Raw genomic sequence first — 21468 nt, 5'->3', positions numbered from 1 at the left:
ACGATGGCCAAACCCTGATATAACGATGGATTTTGTTTTTTTAAACCACTATTGATGATATTCTAGACTTAAATTTTGTGTTTAGGTTGATATAAAAACTGTTTTTAGACTTAGACTGATCTGTATGTGTTTTAGTCATACTGTAGGTGGGGTGAACACCGTCATTCTCGGGTACAGTTTGCTAAGTTTGATTTTTTCCATGCTTAGTTTTGATGATTTTCACTTTTATTTTTGGATTTAGATGAGTTATAAACTGCTTTTAGGTTTAGCTTGTTTTAAAGCTATTTAGGGAGTTATGAGCTAGAAACTTGTTTTTGGACTCATTTGGGTGGGTTTAGGATATGGCTGGGGGGTGGAGAACCCAAGGTTCAAAAATGCACCCCTATACTTTACATGTTATATCTAACCTGAGATACAATACTCTGCCTAGCAATGGGCTTTGACTTAACTTATTGCATCATTAAATTGGGGTATGCCTGTATTTTATGTTTCTGTTGCTCCTGACTGTCTGTTTTTAATGAGAATCTGGTTGACCCCTAGTCTTAGCTCATGCTGTTGATTATTAGAGACTATAGCCAGTAAGACACATGACAATGCTGTCGGCTTCCGATTGGCTGATGAACTGAATGCCAAGATGTACCTCACCTGCTGTCCACTCTGTTACCATGTTTATAAGTCATGAAATATTTTTACTCCCTGTGATGAACTGCGAGATATGGTAACATCTTATACCACTGAAATTACTAAAGTATTACTTAGAAAAATCATTACCTTTAAGACTGTTCTTGTTAATTTCTACAATTTATAGTAGGGGAGTGAAAGATAGGAATAATAGATTGTTGATGGAGAAGAAAGAGAAATTGAGGAGATGGAAGGAGCACTTTGAGGATATGTTGAATGTAGAGAGTGAAAGCAGTGCAAGTATAGGTGGTTGGGGAATGGCTGGGAGAAGAGATGAGATGAGGGAGGAAGAGATCAGTAGGGCGGAAGTACTTGAAGCAATGAAGAAGATCAAGATGGGAGAGGCCCCAGGAATCAATGGAGTGTGTGGTGAAAAGCTGAAGTATGGGGGTGAGATTGTAGTGAAGTGGATATGGAAGTTGGGTAGATTGGCTTGGGAAGAGGGAAGGGTTCCAGAGAAGTGGATATCAGGTATAATTGTTCCTTTATACAAAGGAAAAAGGGAGAGAAAAGTACAGTACACTAAATCCTCGTAAATCGTGTTTATAAATCACGGATTCGTAAATCACGGCTAAGTGGCTGTCAGACTGCCGGCACCCTTAAATCGCTGTTAAGTCACGAAAATCGCGGACCTAGGCACTGAAGTGGGCCTTTTCCGAGGAGAATCGTAAACCGCGGCATTCAATTTGAAAATCGTGACCCAACAACCAATCACCAACCGTTCCTAGTGGCAAGCGTGCATACTAATGACGCCACGTTCTTGTTGTTCTTCCCGTCAGTCTGCACACTAAAGACCAACACCATGGAGTATGAGAGCTACCTGCCTTTTTTTGTGCACCTTCCCCCCCCCCACCTCCTACCTTCCATGGCCCCTCCCGAACCCCCGATGAAGCGCTCTAAGCAGTATGGCATCAAGAAGCAGCCACCGTTGTTGTACAGCCAACGTTTGGAGCTCATTTGTTGTGCTGAGAAGGGAGCACCCCCACCTCATGCTGAGAGGTTCTAAGTTCTTCCCAACACCACCCCACTCCATTCACTTAAGCAATATCGTCATAGGATTAAGGTGAGATCCCTTAACATTGCTTATTTCTACTAAATACATGCACTGAATATTCCTAAATTTGTACATTTGTGTTTGATGGTGCCTAGACAGGTGTAGGTAGGGTGCTGTGGGGGGTGGTTGGCCAAAGTCCAGACCCAAATTCATTTTTCACATTAGAGTAATTATTTATAAACCACGGAATTTGTAAATTACGGCAGTGGTCCAGACCCAAATTGCCATGATTTACGAGGATTGAGTGTATGTGGTAACCATAGGGGTATTTGCGATCTTAGTGTGACTGGAAAAATATATGGTAGAATACTCATTGATAGGGTTAGGCATATAACAGAGGAGCTAGTTGGAGAAGAACAAGGGGGATTTAGGAAGGGAAAAGGGTGTGTAGAACAGATATTTGTTCTAAGATGTTTAGAGGAGAAGTATCTAGAGAAGGGAAAGAAAATGTATGCTGCCTTCATGGACTTGGAGAAAGCTTATGACAGAATAGATTGGCAAGGTATGTGGAAGGTATTAAGAATATATGGAGTGGAGGGGAAATTGTTGAGTGCTGTGAAGAGTATGTACGACAGAGCTAGGGCTACAATGTGAGTGGATGGAGAGCTGAGTGAACTTTTTGATCTGAATGTGGGACTGAAACAGGGCTGTGTAATGTCTCCATGGCTGTTTAATATATACATGGATGGGGTTATAGAGGTGCAAGGTAGGGCAGTGGATGTAGGGGTGGATCTAATGAATGAGGGTGAAATTTGGAAGATTCTAGTGTTGCTGTTTGCTGATGATACAGTATTGTTGAGTGAAGAAGATAAATGGGAGTTGCAAGGTTTGGTGAATGAATCTGCAACAGTGTGTACAAAGAGGAATCTGAAAGTTAATGTAAACAAGAGTAAAGTTATGGTGTTTGAGAGGAATGAAGTCACAGAATGCACAGTGAGGTTGGATGGTGACGATATGGAGAATGTGAGTGTATTCAAGTACTTGGGTAGTATGATGAGCAAGGATGGAACTTAGGGGGATGAAGTGCGTGAAAGGGTACAGCAGGGAAGGAAGGTTGTTGGTTCACTGAAAGCAGTGATGAGAAATAGGGAGGTGAGTATGGAAGTTACGAAGTCACTGCATGATAGTACTGTACTGCGATCCCTACCCTGCTGTATGGAAGCGAGGCTCAGACCTTGCAAGAGGGGAACAAGTCAAGACTGAGAGCAGTGGAAATGAGTTACTTGAGAGGAGCATGTGGAGTGACATGGAGGGACAGGTTGATGAATGAAGAAGTGAAGGAACGTTGTGGGGTGGATGTGGATGTGGTTGAGAAGTTTAGGAAAAATACACTGAGGTGGTTTGGACATGTGGTGAGAATGGAGAATGAAAGACTGACTAAGAGGGTGTCTGTAGGTGAGGTGGAGGGAGGGAGAGGGAGGGGAAGACCGAGGATGAGGTGGAGGAATGGAGTTGAGAGGTATATGAGGGAGGGGGGAGTGAGTTGAGGTGAGGGTAGGCAAATGGTGGGTGACAGAGCGACTTGGAGGAGTTTTGTCTGCAGCCAACCTTTGTGGGATTAGGGCGTCAGGCTATAGATTGATAGATAGATAACATTTATAATTACAGATTCGTTACTCAAACAACAGTCCTTCACACTGTCACACAGAATTACTCTACTTTCATTTGGTTCTTTGACACAACTGTAGTTGATCGCTTGTATATACAGTACAGTACTAAGGCCTGAGAATAATTCATTATTATCATCATTCTTTGTCCTAACACTTCATGTATTATCTAACTTTTATATTTTGTAAATTTAAGCCTTTAACATACTGCAGACTTGCACATGTGCATTAAAGGGACAGTCATAAGTATTTCTATATGTGTGATTTGTTTTATTGAGAAGTATTTTAGAGACTGGGTGGTCTATGGTTTTACCAGATCTCTGAAGTTTACCCAGGCATATAATATTAAGAACAGTGAAGTTACTGTTTGAGGCCCAGGATGGAGTTATGCTCCTCAGTGGGGGGGGGGGAAGAAAAAAAAAAAAAGTCACAGCAGATCCTCGATTAAACAAACACCGATTTAGTGGATGCCCAAGATAACGGAATCATTCTTTTCCAGTATTTTTTGCCCTATTTATTAGATATACGTCCCCCTCTAAAACACTGGCAATGTAGATCTACGTCCTGTAGCACTGAGAGGTCACTGCAAGCAACCAAAGCAAAATGGACTGTAATAATGCTTCTCACTAACTTCAGACATTTCTCTGCTATGCTTACAACACTGATTTAGGAATGCGGGAGGTGGTCAACAGTCTTCACAGGCTCACAGCTGCTTTGCTCTCTCAATAACCTCAAAGATTTCAGAGGCTGAGTGGTACCAACCTGACTCAATTCAACCAACTATCTGGTTTTGGTGATTACAGTACTTTCATTAGTGCCAGGGATCCCATACTGATGTATTAGGCCCATTTAGCCAGAAAAAAAAAAATCCAGAATTGGCCAGCAAAGAGGAGTATGTTCCCCCCCCCACACACAGTACACGTTAAGGGAAAATTTTTGTTAAAACAAGTATAATTCCGTTAAGGAAATTCCATATACAATAATGCATTTTCATTCATTCATTCATTGCCAGACGCCATGTATCCCAGACGGGGTGGCCAATGGCTTAGAGTTAATTGTTTTACAGGGAGGGGCACTAATCCTCCACCAACCCCACTTGACATGTATTTGCGGTATTAATTATGGGTTCAGACTATTGTGTGTAGCATTGAGAGTTATCACAGCTTGCTAGGTTTGGGTTGTCTTCAAGGATTTAGCGGAAAGTACAGTACCTCGAAATAACAGAAAATTTTCCCTTATATTAGGCTTTGGCTACAGAACACAATTTTGTGGAATATTCGAGATAACAGCTGAATTAGTTCGTTCAGTTGAGCATCTACTGTATATGCATGAATACTAATGACTGTCCCTGCTCATGTGCAAGTCTTCACAATAAGTCATCATCATCATCATCCGGACCTCCTTTCCCACCATGAGGCAGGGTGAGTAGTAGTAATATCCAGACAGCCCAAATTTGCCCAATCCAATGGGCCATACTTCCATTCACTCATCATTCAAGCCCGCGGAATCCTGGCTCTATCAGATACGCCAAAATATTCACCGTGTTTTGTAGCTTCACATAAATGAATCTGATAGAGTCAATATGTCAATGGCTTCAATTTTCAAGACATTAAATTTTAGATAATACATGAACTGTCAGCACAAAGAATGGTGATAATAATTAATAATAGTCGACCCCCGTTATTCATGAGGGATACATACCAGTCCCCCCTCCACCTGGTGAATGAGTGAAATCCGCGAATAATCTGTAACTTCCGCAAAAATCACTGGTTTCACCATTTCAACTATTCCCATTACCTACAGACCCACTGTGAGACCCGTAAATGCATTTTATAGCAAATTAATACTGAACTTCCGAAAAAGACACTGCAAGATGATACACAAGCCTTCTGAGTACAATGTGCTGTACTCGCCCATGTGATGATGTAATGCACTGTGCTCTCTTTCACACCAAAATGTTACCTGACAGCCATGAATGACTGTCCCTCTGGCATCATGTCAGTAGTTTCATTTTATCTTCCAGCAACATCACTTTCTTCTGTCGATTGGGCTCCTTTGCAACAAATTCACCCTAAGTGCACACTTAGAACCCATTTTCACAGGGATAAAGAATGGAGTTGATTAACAAAGCCGAAATAAAACGCAGGACAAATGCAGATGCATAACCAGTGAGATTAACTGAGAAAGAAGGAGCACGGTGGCATAAGATGGGCTCCCTCCTTTGAACAGCCAAGAGGACAGGGAGAAAAATGCACGTAGGCAGATACTGAGAGACACTAGGAGCCAATCACATGCAAGCTCTCATTGCTAGAAAAGTGTGAGAGATCTGTGCTGTGAAATACCAAGTGCTGTAGTGTGCCGATGCTCTATGCCAAACAGTACATATCTATACAGGGTAACTGGACAGTTTAACTGTAAAGGAGAGTATTTCTAATGGAAAACATGCAAAAATATCACTCATGACCCACTACGAACAGCTGATGCTGTGGGAAAGACAAGAAAGTAATCACTCTAATATCCGGATGCCCACTATCCGGACATCCCCACTAACCAGACGTAATTGTCCCAGGATCCAATATTCCCAAAATGGTCCGAAAACCGCAAAAAATTCGAAAAAAAAAAAAAATTTACCTCAAAAACCTCATTTTATGCTTCTTTTGCATTTATTTCAGTCTTTTCTGTCCCTTATTGGTGTGATTTGGTTCTTAAATAGGTGCTATGCATGTCCAGAGGGAGTTGTATAGGTGTTATTCTGAGTTAGGCTAGGTTAGGGTCCATAACTACTGGTCCAGGAGCCAGGGACTTGTAAGTACCCAGAATGTTGAATATTGTATGAACCTACCTCAAAAACCTCATTTTATGCTTCTTTTGCATTTATTTCAGTCTTTTATGTCCCTTATTGGTGTGATTTGGGTCTTAAATAGGTGCTATGCATGTCCAGAGGGAGTTGTATAGGTGTTTTTCTGAGTTAGGGTCCATAAGTACAAGTCCAGAAGGCTGGGGCCCAATATCCAGACAGGACCACTATCCGGACATGCCTATGGCTCTATTACGTCGGATATTGGAGGGATTACTGTATCTTCTAGTGAATTTTAAAAATATTTTCCCTGAAAAATTCGCAATTAAGTGAACCTACAAATGGCGGGGATTGACTGCAGGTCTTAATGCATACAAGTGACCAACTACAGTGTTCAGTAAGTCGAATAAAATTAATTCGATGTGACAATGTGAAGGACTTGTTTTGAGTAGTGAGTCTACGATCATAAATCTTATGCAAATACAGTATTCTCTCGATTATCCAGCATGTCTGGGTAGTGATTCAGTCCGGATAGTGGACTTCTCCCCTGGCACCCATTCATATATAACCTAACTTTGAAAGCCAGTGTAAAAGGTCACTACAGTACATCGTTCAAAACTAGTCCCTGTTGTTTAATACTACTCTATCTGGTCAAGAAGACCTATAAACCACAGCCAAGCAATTACCATAGTCAAGCAGACCCATCAACCATAGACAGGCAATCACCACAGTAAGGCTGCAGTGACATAAAAAAAACATGAAAAAAATGGCTACACAAGGAAAACGCAGTAGGCAAACAAAACGTAATAGTAAAATTGAATAAAATCATCATAAAATTGAATAAAATCATGGTACTGTACAGTACTGTACACTAAAATAAAATCATTGTCAACACTCACAATTCAACCATCCAACATCAATCTTACCCAGGATCTCCTGTTTCTTAAGAGTCAGCACTAACCTCCTCCTTTTCCCTGGTGAAGGGGACATCATCACACACCCTAGGAAGAGGCATGCAAGGAATAGCAAGGCCTGAAGCAGGTAGGGAACCAACATGAATGCTACCAAGTGCACTGCCATAACAACGGTCCTGGAAGAGCTGCTCACTACACAAGCGACAGGCAGGAACTGAGAGCAAGCAACGGGGATCTCTGGTGGATGTACGCTAAACAAACCAGCCTGACATGGCAACGCCACCGGGCTACTCTCACCTGTCTGGGCAGTAATTTTTCGTGTGACCATTATTTCGAAACAGGTGAAAGCATTATGTGTGGACAGTGGGAAAAAATGTACAAATAATGGTTTGGAACAGCCACATCACAGCATCAGGGTAACGGCTGGTCCAGGTAACGGCTGTCCAGATAATCGAGAGAGTACTGCATTGAGATTACAACTGATAATGGTCATGATTTTTATAAGTACTGTAATATTTTATTAATTTCAATTATATAAGCCATTACTATACCTTGCAGTTCAATATAAGCCATAAAAATATTCCATGATGACTATGATATACATGGTATCCATATGGACCACAGGTTAGACACATCATGGCAGTCAATTCATTACGCAATCAAAAACCTGCAGCACTGTCATCTCTCTTACTATCTATGGAGTCTCTAGTGGGTGCCAGTTGCCAACATTGCATACCTTATGCAAACCCTAAGTTCATTATTTTGCAACTACTGTATCAGTAACTGTTGGTGCACCTATGGCATCATCACACAGTCACTGGAATGCATGTATACAAAGGGCACATCTGTGTCCAAAGGCAAGTGATGATGAACTTAATAAAACTGCAAGTGTCAATATGACAATTACAATGAAAGCTAACCCAGTTATAATGAGAGCTGCCATTCCATGTGCAGAAGGTAACAAATAATAACCAGATAGTATGGTATCTGTAGCAACGCTTTCTAATACTGGTGCACAAAACTCCTTTATTTCTGCTGATATCACAAAGGTACTGATGTTACCTACAATACGCAAAGGTAATTTAGCCATCACATGGTTTTTTAATCTGGTTAAACCAACAATCCAACCAGGTAGGCACAAATGCCGAACAACAACAGCTGTGCTGGAGATGACTGAATATGATCTATATAAAAGGACTGGAAGAAACTTTAGATCACCTGTGGAGCCTACGAGTACAATTGGCTAACCAGAATATTCATTCTGAGCCACTAGGTCCCATAAAACTGATATTGTGGAAGATTCACAGGACAAGGAAATGTTCACATGTTCAAAAGCCCATGAGGTAATCTCATTTTGGGTCCATTACCATTTCATAAACAAGCCAGAAAAGAGACTAATTTGGTAGAATCAGTATTTGTTACCCCTACTCAGCCCTTCTCTGAAGTCAGAATAGGAGCCGAGTTGGAATCTACTTAAATAAATTATTTCATATATGAGAACACTGAACCATTTCATAAACTGTGGGACTTAGATAGTACTGGAATTCATCCTGAAGAACCCATGTCTGAACATCAAATATCAGTGGACTTGTATAATAAATCTGTGGAGTACAACGATGGACTATATTGGGTACGTTTACCTTGGAAGTTAAACAGCCCCGAACTACCTACAAATTATCGTGCGGTTAAAGATCAGTTTAATTCCCACTTAACAAGGTCAAGGGATAAACCTGATCACCTGAACTTTACGACATCAGAAAGGATCAGTTGAAAAATAAATTCATTGAGGAAACTGAAAGCCTGCTTAATCATACAGATGGACATTATTTGCCTCACTAAGCATTCAATAAAGAGTCAGTGACAATTCCTATAAGGATAGTTTTCAGCTGCAGTAGTAAAACATCCAAGGGTGAAACTAGCCTTTCTGTAGGGACCAACACTCACAGAGAAAATGGGAAATATTTTACTAAACTTCAGAGAGGAAAACATATGCTTACACAGCAGATATAAGAAAGGCTCTTCCCTGAACTGGAGAAGATAGGAAATATACCGGTACTGAATTTCTCTGGACCCATAATCTATCAAACCCTGATAGTCCTTTGAAAACTTATTGTTTTAGATCAGTGCTTCTTGGTTCTTGCACTAGTCCTTTCTTGCTATGTAATACACTAATGTACCATTCTCAGAATTCAAAATGTCCCAAAATAGAACAGCCATTTTGCATGGACAACATTCAAGGTGTTACAGACTGAAACAGAAGCATCAAGGGCTTATGAACTGATGAACAGAGAATGTGGAAAAACTAATTTACTCTTGCAGAGCTGGGACACCAATTCACCCACTCTTAAAAGGTAAAATACAATAGGACTACCCAGAATATGACATCCACAGTTTTCAGAATGTGTTGGGCTGTAATTGGAATGTTCATTCTGATGAGCTGAGCTTGAAACCTGTTAAGTTCCTGAAGTTACCCTCACTAAAAGGGCCTTGTTAAGTCAGGCTTCTATGATATCTGATCCACTGAGATTGCCAAGCCTGTAACTATCATGGGCAAATGTTTGGTACAAGGAAGCTGGTGTAAAAAGTGGACTGGGACACTAGACTGGATGATGGATATGGAGAAAAGTGGACACAGATCAGGGAAGAATATGAAAACTCAGCTAAGATATGCATTCCTAGACAGATAGCTAACAATAGTCAAACTTACATATATTTTGATTCTTCTCAACAGGCATAAGGAGCTGTAGGCTAGCATGAGTCTAAAGACCACAGCAGACTTATCATGTCCAAAGTCAAGGTTGCAACATTGAAACTGAGAATTCTTCCACTTGCAATTAGCTTCTACTGAAATACGAGTTGATTCACCAGGTTCTTACTGCTTTAGAAAAGAAGAATTATTTTATAAACTTAATAGGGTAGTACAAGAGGCACATGAGTTAACCCGCATGGAGGAATGCCACATACACCAGCCCAAATCCTGGGAAAGTACTGGATTCCTAATGACAGACAGGCTGCCAAAAGGTACCTGAAGAGCTATTCTGTATAATATGTAGAAGGCATAAGCAACAACCTTTTATCTATCTGGGACAGCCAACATTACTGAAGGATAGGGTACACATAGGTAGACCCTTTGTTTTAACAGCTGTCAATTTTACTGGTGCTATAACTTATAGGAGAAATTCCTAATAAATGTATATATAGTAACCCCTCAATTATCCGGACAGCGACTATACAGACCATCCATTATGCGGATGCTGTGATCTGGCTGTTCAAAACCATTATTTGTACATTTTTCCATTCTATCCTGACAAAATGCTTAGATTTTTTTTTTTTTTTTTTTTTTTTTTTAAGGATGGAGGTGATTGCTTGCCTGTGGTTGATGGGTCTCCTTGACCAGACTGAGTAGCATAAAACACCAAGAATAAGTGTTGTACAATGTACAGTACTGTAGTGGCCTTTTACAATGGCTTACAGAGCTAGGGTTTGTACAAAGGGGAAGCAGGGGAGAAGTCCACTACCCGGATGGAGCCACTATCCGGACATGCCTTTGGCCCTATTGCGTTGGATAACTGAGGGACTACTGTATGTCTTTTTACATGTACATACATGCGAGCAGTGCACCTTGAAACAGCGATTTAAGTTTAGAAATATTTTCAAACATATTTACCACTCACTTGATGTAGTGCTGCCTACTTCTTCCTTAGCCTTTATTTTTCTTTTTCTGTGCCTTCCCTCCTCTCTTCCTATTTCTCCCATCTTTTCTGTCACTACTTATTGCTTTTCTTTCGGTTACAGGTGGCTTTACATTGAGTGACAAGCCAAATGGTTTCCTGTAGCCAAGAAACCATTTACAACGCTGGGTGGTAACCATATAACCAAACCATACGTGCTCCCTACGTGTCAAGTGGGTTGGTGGAGGATTAGTGCCCCTCCCTGTAAAACAAATAACTCAGAGTCAAATGGCCACCCCGTACGGGATTATGGCGTCTGGCAATAGACAGATAGATAGATATTTAGAATGTAATAATCCCTTTTATATCTGATGTAATACAGCCAAAGGCATGCCTGGAAAGTGGGATCATCCGGATACTGGGACCCTGCCTCCTGGACTGTTACTTAGGGACCCTAACCCAGCCTAACTCAGAAAACCACCTACATACCTCTCTACTGGACATTCATAGCACCTATTTATGACCCTATTCACACTAATAAGGGGCAGAATGCATGAAATAAATGAAAAGGAACCAAAGAATGAGGATTTAGAGGTGAGTATGGAAAATATTCAGCATTATTCAGGGTACTTACACCAAGTCCGTGGCCGCTGCGATGAATAGCCCGCCTCCTCTCAGACTCAAACAGTAATAAGGTGCACCTAAAGCACCTACAGTAATCCAATGTTGCACTGCACTTAATCTTTTCCACTCTGAATTCTAATTTCTTAACACTGCGCATTCTTTTCTCACTTATGCTCTACCTGAAACTCACCACTGTTGCACTCTGCACTTAAGCCTTCATACTCTGAATTCTAATTTCTTAACAGTGTGCATTCTTTTCTCACTTATGCTCTACTTGAAACTCACCACTGTTGCACTCTGCACTTAAGCCTTTGCACTCTGAATTCTAATTTCTTAGCACTGTGCATTCTTTTCTCACTTGCATTCTACTGTACTTGAAACTCACCACTGTTGCACTCTGCACTTAAGCCTTTGCATTCTGAATTCTAATTTCTTAGCACTGTGCATTGTTTTCTCACTTGCATTCTACTGTACTTGAAACTCACCACTGTTGCACTCTGCACTTAAGCCTTTGCACTCTGAATTCTAATTTCTTTACACTGTACTGTACATTATGTTCTTCACATTGCACAAAACTATAAATTCCCATGTGGTCTAGTGGCATGTTCTTGCTGTTTATTCACCGTCAGAGACTGAAAGTAGGTGATGCAGGTGGCCAAGAGGCGCGTCGCTGGTATGTGGTGATGGACTACCCACTGGAGATGACTCCGAAGACAGGCGCAAACTCACGTCCAGTGGCGACTCCACCGTGGTCGATGTGCTGCGCTGTAGCTCGGAGGTGGAAGGCCTGTCTTGGGAGGCAGTGGTGTGGAGCCAGGGCTGGGCACAGCAGGGGTCACAGGCTGAAAGAAACTGTTAATGGTTAACTAACATAAGGAACGGCGATTCTGGCGATTGATGATGCGCTGCCTGAAAGCGCGCACTTCCTCCACATGTCCCAGGGGTCCCATATCCCTGTTGTAGTCCGGGTGTTTTAGGTAGCCAAGAACGAACTTGATGTGCTCCCGGAGTGCGCTCAGCTTGGGGATGGCTAGAGTAGTGGCACACTGAGAGGAGTCCACATCATTGTCGCAATCCTCATCGGAATCTTCAAGCTGGGTACTTGTACCAGCAATTGAAGATGCGATCTCGTTATCAGACATGATCTGATACCCAGGATCGCCCTCGTCGTCATCCAACCACTCACACACTTTGTCCACATCAACGTCGTTGCCAGCCGCATGAAGACGTGCATGAAAGTCATCCACATCAAAACCTAGAATGTCGTGCACCACATCGACTCCAAGAAGCAGATGAGACCAACCACTGTCCAGAGTCTTGACAGAGATTTCCCTCCATGCACTGGCCCAGTTGTAGATGGCTGACTTGATGTTGTAGCGGTGAAAGTTTTCCAAAGTGTGCTGGCCTCGCATGTCTCGTCCCTCCTTGCACGTGTCCTCATCCTTGCGAACAACCATTACCTCGTCCAGGAACTTTCAACACACTACAGCCTCTTCATTGCCACGATCACTCCTTGGTCCATTGGTTGGATGAGAGCAGTCGTATTAGGTGGGAAAAACAAGCACCTAACGTGGCCATTCTCAGCCACCAACTCCTTTTTGGAAAGATGCGCAGATGCATTATCCAGAAGGAGGGCCTTTACCTGGTTGCGGGGGATTCCCAGTGTGTTCGACTGGTGATGGATGACCTCCTTGACAAAGTGGCGGTGAAACCAGTCTTTGAAGATCTTGGCTGTGAACCAAGCCTTCAAAGAATGGTGCCAAACGACAGGAAGGACATCCATCACCCCACGAAGACACCGAGGCTGCTTTGCACGGCCAACAATAATGGGCTTGAGCAGGTGCATGCCATTAGCACTGGCACAACACAAAGTAGATATAAGTTGCTTGCAAAGCTTGCGGCCAGGTACATGCTTCTCCGTCTCCTCTGCTAGAGTGGTTGTTAGCAGCGAGTGATAAAATAAACCAGTTTCGTCAGCGTTGTAGACTTGACCAAGAGTGAAGCCCTCTCTGTCGATCAAGCCTTTCACCTTCTGATGAAACTCATCTACTCCTTCCTCGCTGGCGTCCAGAGCTTCGTCATGGGTCTTATAGTTGGTAAGGCCATGCCGTAAGTTGAAAGCGAGGAGCCAACCCTTGGATGCCTTGAAGTCTGAGGTGTTGTGTAACCTTGAGAGCTTCTCGGCGGCAGCCTTCATCTCTGTACCACGCACCAGCACACCAGCAGCATGTTGCTGTCAGAACCAAATCAGCATACGGCAGTCGATTTCTGCAAACCGCGGGGTGTACACTCGCTCCAGAAAGTATCGGTGCACTGTGGGTCCGATGTCATCCGGAATGATTCGACCATGTGGCAGTGATAGCCCGTTAAGACCTGTATATATTATAACATTTACGGCCATTCCCTACTCATCATGAAGGACACAAGAGGTATCTGATATAGCAGTCGTCTACTGTCAGAGAAGCCTGCGTGTGGGAGGACAGAACCGCAATTTCCAGTTTCCTTTGTTCAGTGTGTCATAATATTTAACACATATTCTGCACCGATACTTTCTGGAGCGAGTGTACATAACCTTCCTCTCCACGCTGTGTTTGGTCTTCAATGTTAAGTCAGCCATGTACTGGGTAAGCTTGTCCCGGGATTTCTTAATATCAAACAAGGTAGAGTGGGCCAGGTTGAATTCACAGGAGATGCGTGATGTTGACCATCCTGCATCCACCTTCTTCAATATCTCCCTCTTCTTCTGCAGAGTCAGAACCACTCGTTTCCTCTTCTCAGGCAGCGGGGCCATCATCACACACATGAGGAAGAGGCATCAGGGGAACAACAGGGCCTGCAGGAAGTAGGGCACCACCACAAAAGCAAGCACGTACACAGCCATGGTGAGGACCATGCACTCATGACGATGGGTAGGCGGGATGTGTGAAGGAGGCAGCATTGCCCTACTGGACATCAGCGGAACTATGCAGCAAAACACAGCTGGTCTGCGCCACTTGCCAAGTTCAAATAACAGGTGAAAAAAATTATTTTTTATTTATTTCTTTTAAAAATGTTTTTGTCCATTTTGGGGTTCTGAAGGCCCGGGCCAAAAATGTTCGGACATTAGGGAGTCCAGATACTGGGCGTCCGTATATTACAGGGATTACTGTATTTGCTGCTAGACAGTCCTGTTCTAGTAAATTAATAAGTGAAAACAGAAAAAACTCTGTTGGAGCATCACCCTTAATTTTCAATATAATGAATGAACAAGGGTTAAGATGGCCTTAGAAATCCATGGTTGTGCATGGCAATTCATAGCTCCTGGGACCCCGTGACAGAATGGTTCAACTGTGTGTATGATAGGTATTGTTAAGAAATGCCTACGAAAGGCTCTAAATAAAACTAAGATCACTTGAGAAGATTTGAGAGGAATGATAGTTGAAACAAACAAGAATCAACAATAGGCCCCTTTCACATATTTGGACGACGCTGCTGTTTCACCGGATGTTTTGACGCCAGCGCATTTGTTGTGTGGCAGAAGCCAATGTCCTGCTTCTTGGGTTGATATGGAGGAGGAGGTTGATGATTCTACCTTAGAGGAAAATAACCTGGACAGCATCTTGGGGAAAAGTATCAGCACTTGAATAAGGTTTAGTGGTTTGGAATAAGCAGCAGGGTGCAAATTATTCATGAAGTGTTTGACTCAGAGATAGATATTATGGTGCTCATGCAGCTTATAACAGGTCCTTGCTGCTGGCAGATGTGGTCTTAGTAAAACCTCAACCCAGATCCCAAAAGCCCTTAGCGAAAATAATCTCGGGTCATCCTGAGTAATTAGAATAGTAAAGGTGGTCCAAGGGACAAGTCTGTGTAAAAATTATTGCCAAACTGGTACCCTTGGAGTTATCAGTTATTCCTAAAGGTCATCCTGGGGATCAATAGAGTCCTACAGGGTGAAGTACAAGGGTAGCACAAGGTTCTCAAAATGTGTGGAGATCTTGCCGGGAGTTGTATACGTGATACAGTGTATCCAAATTTGCCTGCTCCCAGTCTGTGAATCCCCCCTCCCCCCCAATAAGAGGTCCAGTGAGTGAGAGATAAATGCATACCTCTTAGACACAAGTATCCCGTGTCAGAAGCAGAGGATTAAATTGCAATATGACAGTTCAAAGAGTTTTTCAAACCCAAGAAATGCTGCTGTCTGATGTCATACACTATCTATCTACAGTATATACCTATGGTCAGACTCAAATATGAAGTCCGTTTGGGTGGGGCCCGCGTGGGAATTCCCCTCTCCACAGCGCTGCCATACCTATAAGGGAAATGACCGGTCACCTGTAGTCTAAGGTGGTGACATACATAGTGTCCTTGACCTCTGGCAACGTTGGAAAGTGACGTTGTCACGTGGTGTGGAATTTATACAAATCATTGCTATTATCCTAAAAAGCGACACATTCATAGCACTATATAGCCTTATTTAATATACTGTATTTAATAAGAACAGAATATTTAATATACAATTTCAAATAGTAAATAGCTGACATATGACAGAGAGAGAGATAGGTACCGGGGTTGATGTGGCAGAGCTGTAGAGAGGGAAATCCCCTCTCGGGCCCCACCCAAACGGACTTCATATTTGAGTCTGACCATAGGATGCTTCCCCCAAGGAAAGGGAGGTAGCCGAGACAGGACGACACACTCCCCATTTACTCATCCATTCAAACACATTCATTCGCATCTTAGCCCCTTTGGGGCTAAGATGCGAATGAATGTGTTTGAATGGGATGAAATAATTATTATAAAATGGAAGTAAAATCCATGTGTTAAAATTAACGAGGTTGAATCAGTGGATGCGGAACTTTCCAGTAAAAAAAAAAACAGAAGAAGTCCAATAACATTAACAGTGAAACTGGTAGTTTTCATAATAAAATTAAGGTATGTTCAGGAAGCTATGCTTATTGAAATACCCACCGTGTCCAGACACCACCGTAACGTCACGACCCCCACCCCAGAAGGAGACCACGAAGGGGCTTTGAGAGTGCACACACTGCCCAGGCAGTATGGGCCTATGTCCCCTACTACCTTGCACCCTTATTCCCCAAAACAGACCCAGCGGGAACTACTCAATGCTAGGGCATTACCCTCCAAACGGACCACCCTCGCCAGGTCAAGGGTGGGGCTGAATACTCAGTCCCAAGCAGCACCCAAATGAGGGCCTTTAGCTGAACAACAACCGTGATGGCCTTTAGCCGCACAGAACAAGTGACGGCCTTTAGCCGCACAAATACTGAGACGGCCTTCAGCTGCTCAACTGCTGCTACCCCTGCCCCCCCTGTTGAAACCGGCGACGGCCTTCAGCCGCACTCGGGGAAGGACGGTAATGGCCCCTCTCCTTCTACAGCTGCCTCCAGGAGTAGGACACTGGTGACAGCCTTCAGCCGCACCTCAATTGCTCGTCACTCCCCGTGCAGGACACCGGCGACGGCCTTCGCATCATCGTGTACGAAGGGGTTAATTGAGGTAGGATCAACCTACACAATGTTATTACAAAAGTATAATCTCTGACAATAGGTTACTGCAATACTCCTTTCAGAAACTTATTAAACTATGTTTGTCTCAAGTTAAATCCTGGCTGGCAGCTAACAGTTGGTTTATCAATGTACTATCTACAAAAAATTCCGATACATTTTAATGTTCACTGAAAACTACAAACCACTGGTTCTCAAACTGGGAGCCAAGGCTTTTAGGGGAACCAGGGTAGGCTAGTGTATGCAGTAAGTCAGTGTGTCTGCCTTACACTCGGATAAGGTTGTCACCTTGCTTCCTCTTGCTCCAGCATATACTTGCTACGGTACATTTCAACACTGCCGGACCAATAAACAGGCAAGAAAAATATAGCTAACTGGCAACACTTTGTATGCAATATGCAGGAGTGAACTTCTTGTCAAGCAAACCATATAAAGAAGGGATTCTCACAACAGACTTTGGACTGTGTACAGAATGCGTCTCCCTCGCTCCCTGTTGTAACCTCCCTCTCGGCCACGACCCCAGTGGTAGCCCACAAATGTAAGTTCGTAAGAAACATCTACTGCTTTCTGTACAGTATTCTAGCGTTACTAGCGAGACATTTAATTGATATTAGTACAGTGAAACTGACATATCTGTTTTCTTTTTTTCTATCTATCTACCTACAGTTATATTTAGATAGTAGTTCTAGGGTGTGACGAAATACCAAATCGACGGTCATTTACCAAATCAGTACCTGTACATGTAATTAGAATATATTATAATTTTTATCACCATATAGGTTCATACACACCTAATTATCTGATATCTGGTCAAAATTTTGTGTTTAATTTAACTGTTAACAAAAAATCAGGAGCAAAAATTTGCTAAAGTATGCAGAAGTGTTATGCTTTTAGCTTGACTCTTTGCCTAGACAGACTTGTACTTTGTATAAAAATTGATTTAATATGTTCTGGAAAGAGATAAGGAGAGTTAAACAGGGTGATAAAGAAGTTAGTCGGGGAGTGAAGGATAACAATGGTAGATTGCTTGAGGAGAAGTGAGAAAGAGTGAGAAGATGAAGAGAACAATTTAAGGAACTGCTGGACACAGAGAATGAAAGTATTGCGAGTATAAGTGGCTGGGCAATGGCTGGGAGAAGGAGGGAGGTGGGAAGAGAGGAAGAAATCAGTAGGATGGAAGCAGTGGAAATAATGAAGATAGTCAAAATGGTGAAAGCTTCAAGAATTGATGGAGTGTGTGGTGATATGCTGAAGCATGGGGGAGAGATTGTAGTAGAATGGATATGGATGATGCAAAGATTGGCCTGGGAGGAAGGTAAAGTTCCAGAGGACTGGAAGTTAAACATAATTAATCCTCTGCACATAGGAAATGGGGAAAAAGAAGTGTGTGGTAATCATAGGGGCATTTGCCTTCTTAGTGTAATAAGAAAAGTATATGGTTGGATACTTATTGACAGAGTTAGGGAAATAACAAAGGAATTAGTTGGAGAACAGCGAGTTTCAGGAAGGAAAGAGGTTGTGTTGATCAGATATTCATTCTTAGCTCTTTAGTGGAAGCTTCTAGAGAAGGGAAAGAAGTTGTATGTGGCCTTCATGGATTTGGAGAAAGCATATGACAAGGTAGATAGCCAAGGAATGTGGAAGTATACACTATGAATATATGGAGTAAATGGGAAGCTGTTGAATGCCGTGAAAAGTATCTATGAGGAGGATAAGGCAGCAATGCGTGTGAATAATGAACTGAGTGAATTTTTATTTCAGTGATGGACTAAAACAGGGATGTGTCATGTCCCCATGGTTGTTCAGTCTGTACATGGATGGGGTTATAAAAGTGGTACTAGGTAGGGCAGTGGTTGCTGGAGTGACCTTAATGAGAGAATGCTGTGTTTGGAAACTCCCTGTACTGTTGTTTGCAGATGATACTGTATTGTTAAGTGATGACGAAGGGGAACTGCAAGGCTTGGAGAATGAGTTTGGGAGAATGTGCAAGAAACAAAATCTAAAGGTGAATGTTGGGGAGAGTAAAGTTATGGTCTTCGAGAGAATGAAGCCACTGAATGTACAGTGAGGCTGGATGAGGAGGAAATGGGAAATGTGAGTACGTTTAAGTACTTGGGTAGTGTGATGAGTATGGATGGAAGTTAAGAGGGTGAAGTGCTTGAAAGGGTACAACTGGGAAGAAATGTTGCTGGTTCCTTGAAAGCAGTGATAAGTAACAGGGAAGTGAGCATGGAAGTAAAAATGTTGCTGCATGACTGTACTGTGATACCAACTCTAACATATGGAAGTGAAGCTTGGACCTTGTTGTAATGACACAAGTCAAGGGTGAGGGCAGTGGAAATGAGTTATCTGAGAGGAGCATGTGGAGTGACATGGAGACACAGACTGACAAATGTGGAAATGAGGGAGCATTGTGATGTGGATGTGGTAGAAAGCATTAGGAGAAATACACTCAGGTGGTTTGGCCATCTGGACAGGATGGAGAGTGATAGACTAATGAGGAGAGTGTATATGAGTGAGGTGGAGGGGTGGAGAGGGAGGGGGAGGCAGAGGATGAGATGGGGGGATGGAGTCGAGCAGTATATGGGAGGAGGGTGTGAGCTGGGAGCAGGGCAGTGAAATGGTGTTGGACAGGGCGACATGGAGGCAATTTATTTGTGACCAAACCTTACGAGACTGAGACATCAGGCAACAGACAGCTAGACAGCCATTGATTTGCAATGTAAGAGAAAATATTTATTCAAAACAGAAGTCTGTCAAGGTGAGTTGGCAATCTAAGGGGACAATATCCGTTAACTTTAGCACGTATTCACTCTGAATCTTGATTCTTTTTTTTTTTTATTATTATTATTATTAATAGTTAAATGAACCCCAATTTTTTGACCGGATTTCAGATAATTACGTTATGTGTGTATAAATCTATATGTGAAAAAAAAAAAAAAATAGTTTCCAATTAAACATGACGATTCGGTATTTCGTCGCACTTATTGTATTCCTTCACTCTGCCTTTCCAGCTCAGTGGTGATCCCCTTATCACACCTATACCTTTGATACTTCGTATTGCTCGAACATATTCTCTTTGTAATCTCATTTCTGTTCATTTTCTTATTCATTCATTATTATTTTTTTTTTTCCACCAAAAAATACAGCACTGATTTAAAATTCATCCATCCATCCATCATCCAATCCTACATTGCCCCATGAGGAGCGTAGGAGCCCGGGGCTAGGCAGTTGGTCCCGACATTTAAGATGAGAGTGACCAGCCTCTCATCCCTGAGTGCCCTTACATGAGCAATCAACCCCAACCATCCCTTGGATATAAACCTTCACCGGCTCAATCCAATTGGAGCGCAATAATTACCCACCAAACCACCAGGCGCCAAAATTTGGTTATATGGTTACCACCCAGCATAGTAAATGGTTTCCTGGTGCACAGGAAACCATTTGGCTTGTCACTCGAGTAGAGTCACCCACAGGCTGAAGGAAGTGGAAAGAATGAAGGAAAGAAAGACAGAAGAGGGAGTGTAAAGTCACCCGTAGGCAGGACAAGGAAAGAAAGACAAGAGAATAGAAGGAAAGAAGGATGAAGAGGAAAAGGCAGACACCTGAGAGCAGTACTACATCGAGTGAGTGGATGGTGAGCGCCCCCACCTACCACAAACTGATTTAGAATATATGACGAAATTCAACTAATGCACTTTCACCAAATGATCTGAATTAAAATTTTTTCATTCATCATTCATTGCCAGACGCCATGTATCCCAAACGGGGTGGCCAAGGCTTAGAGTTAATTGTTTTACAGGGAGAGGCACTAATCCTCCACCAACCCCACTTGACACGTAGGGAGAACGTTATGCCAACCCCATCTGGTGTTCCCAGGCGGTCACCCATCCAAGTACTAACCAGACCCAACGTTGCTTAACTTCGCTGATCGGACGGGAAGTGGTGTACTCAACGTGGTATGGCCGTTGGCAATGTTAAAAAAATAAATAAATAACAGTGGCATGTTTAATTTTAATCAAATGGCTTTCACCAAACCGGATTTCAATGCAGATTTGGCAGCCCTGACTTGAAATTTATGACAAACAATGTGAAATTTTAATGTAGGGTTGAGTCAGCTACAAATTTAAAACAGTACCTGTAGGCCCCTATTTGTTCTTTGCTACTAGCTCAAAAGATACTTCCCAGAAATCAAGGAGGAAGAAGGGAAATTGGTGAGGAATCCTTTCTCTGACACTCTTGATATTGCTGAAATTCCCAATGAAAAGAATGATTCTGCTGCCAGGGACCTTTATGAAGAAAAACTCTGTTCTGGTGCTCTAGGTGTCAGTCATTATCCAAAAGTTTGTGAAATCTCACTTAGAGTCCTCATGCCTTTTTCCACAATATATTTATGTGAATCTGGTTTCTCCACCCTTCTACGGTACACATAAAAATTACAACCGAAACTGGTTGAGTGTGGTCCCGGATATGAGACATGCGTTATCAATGGCTCAGCTTCAAATCAGTCGATTGACAGAAAGCAAATACTGTGTCGTCTACCCCACCGCCAAGTAACAAAATATGCATTATTATAGCTGTAAGCATTAAAATAATTGGAGAGCACCAAAACA

General features: G+C 42.5%; 1 protein-coding gene and 1 non-coding gene across 2 annotated transcripts in view; both read right to left on the bottom strand.

Moving 5' to 3' along the window:
- The window catches only part of NfI (Nuclear factor I), a 483234-nt gene that overhangs the window by 248851 nt on the left and 212915 nt on the right, over positions 1-21468 (bottom strand). The window lies entirely within an intron of this gene.
- On the bottom strand, positions 20710-20828 carry LOC145405195 (5S ribosomal RNA). The gene has a single exon (XR_013898295.1). It is a non-coding gene; the product is annotated as a 5S ribosomal RNA (ribosomal RNA).

The sequence above is a fragment of the Coenobita brevimanus genome, chromosome 65 (assembly GCF_032717465.1).
Source record: "Coenobita brevimanus isolate Jiangsu-jjx chromosome 65, ASM3271746v2, whole genome shotgun sequence".
NCBI classification, from domain to species: domain Eukaryota; kingdom Metazoa; phylum Arthropoda; class Malacostraca; order Decapoda; family Coenobitidae; genus Coenobita; species Coenobita brevimanus.
The sequence above is the reverse complement of the archived record's forward strand: the minus strand, read 5'-3'. Positions and strand labels throughout refer to the sequence as shown.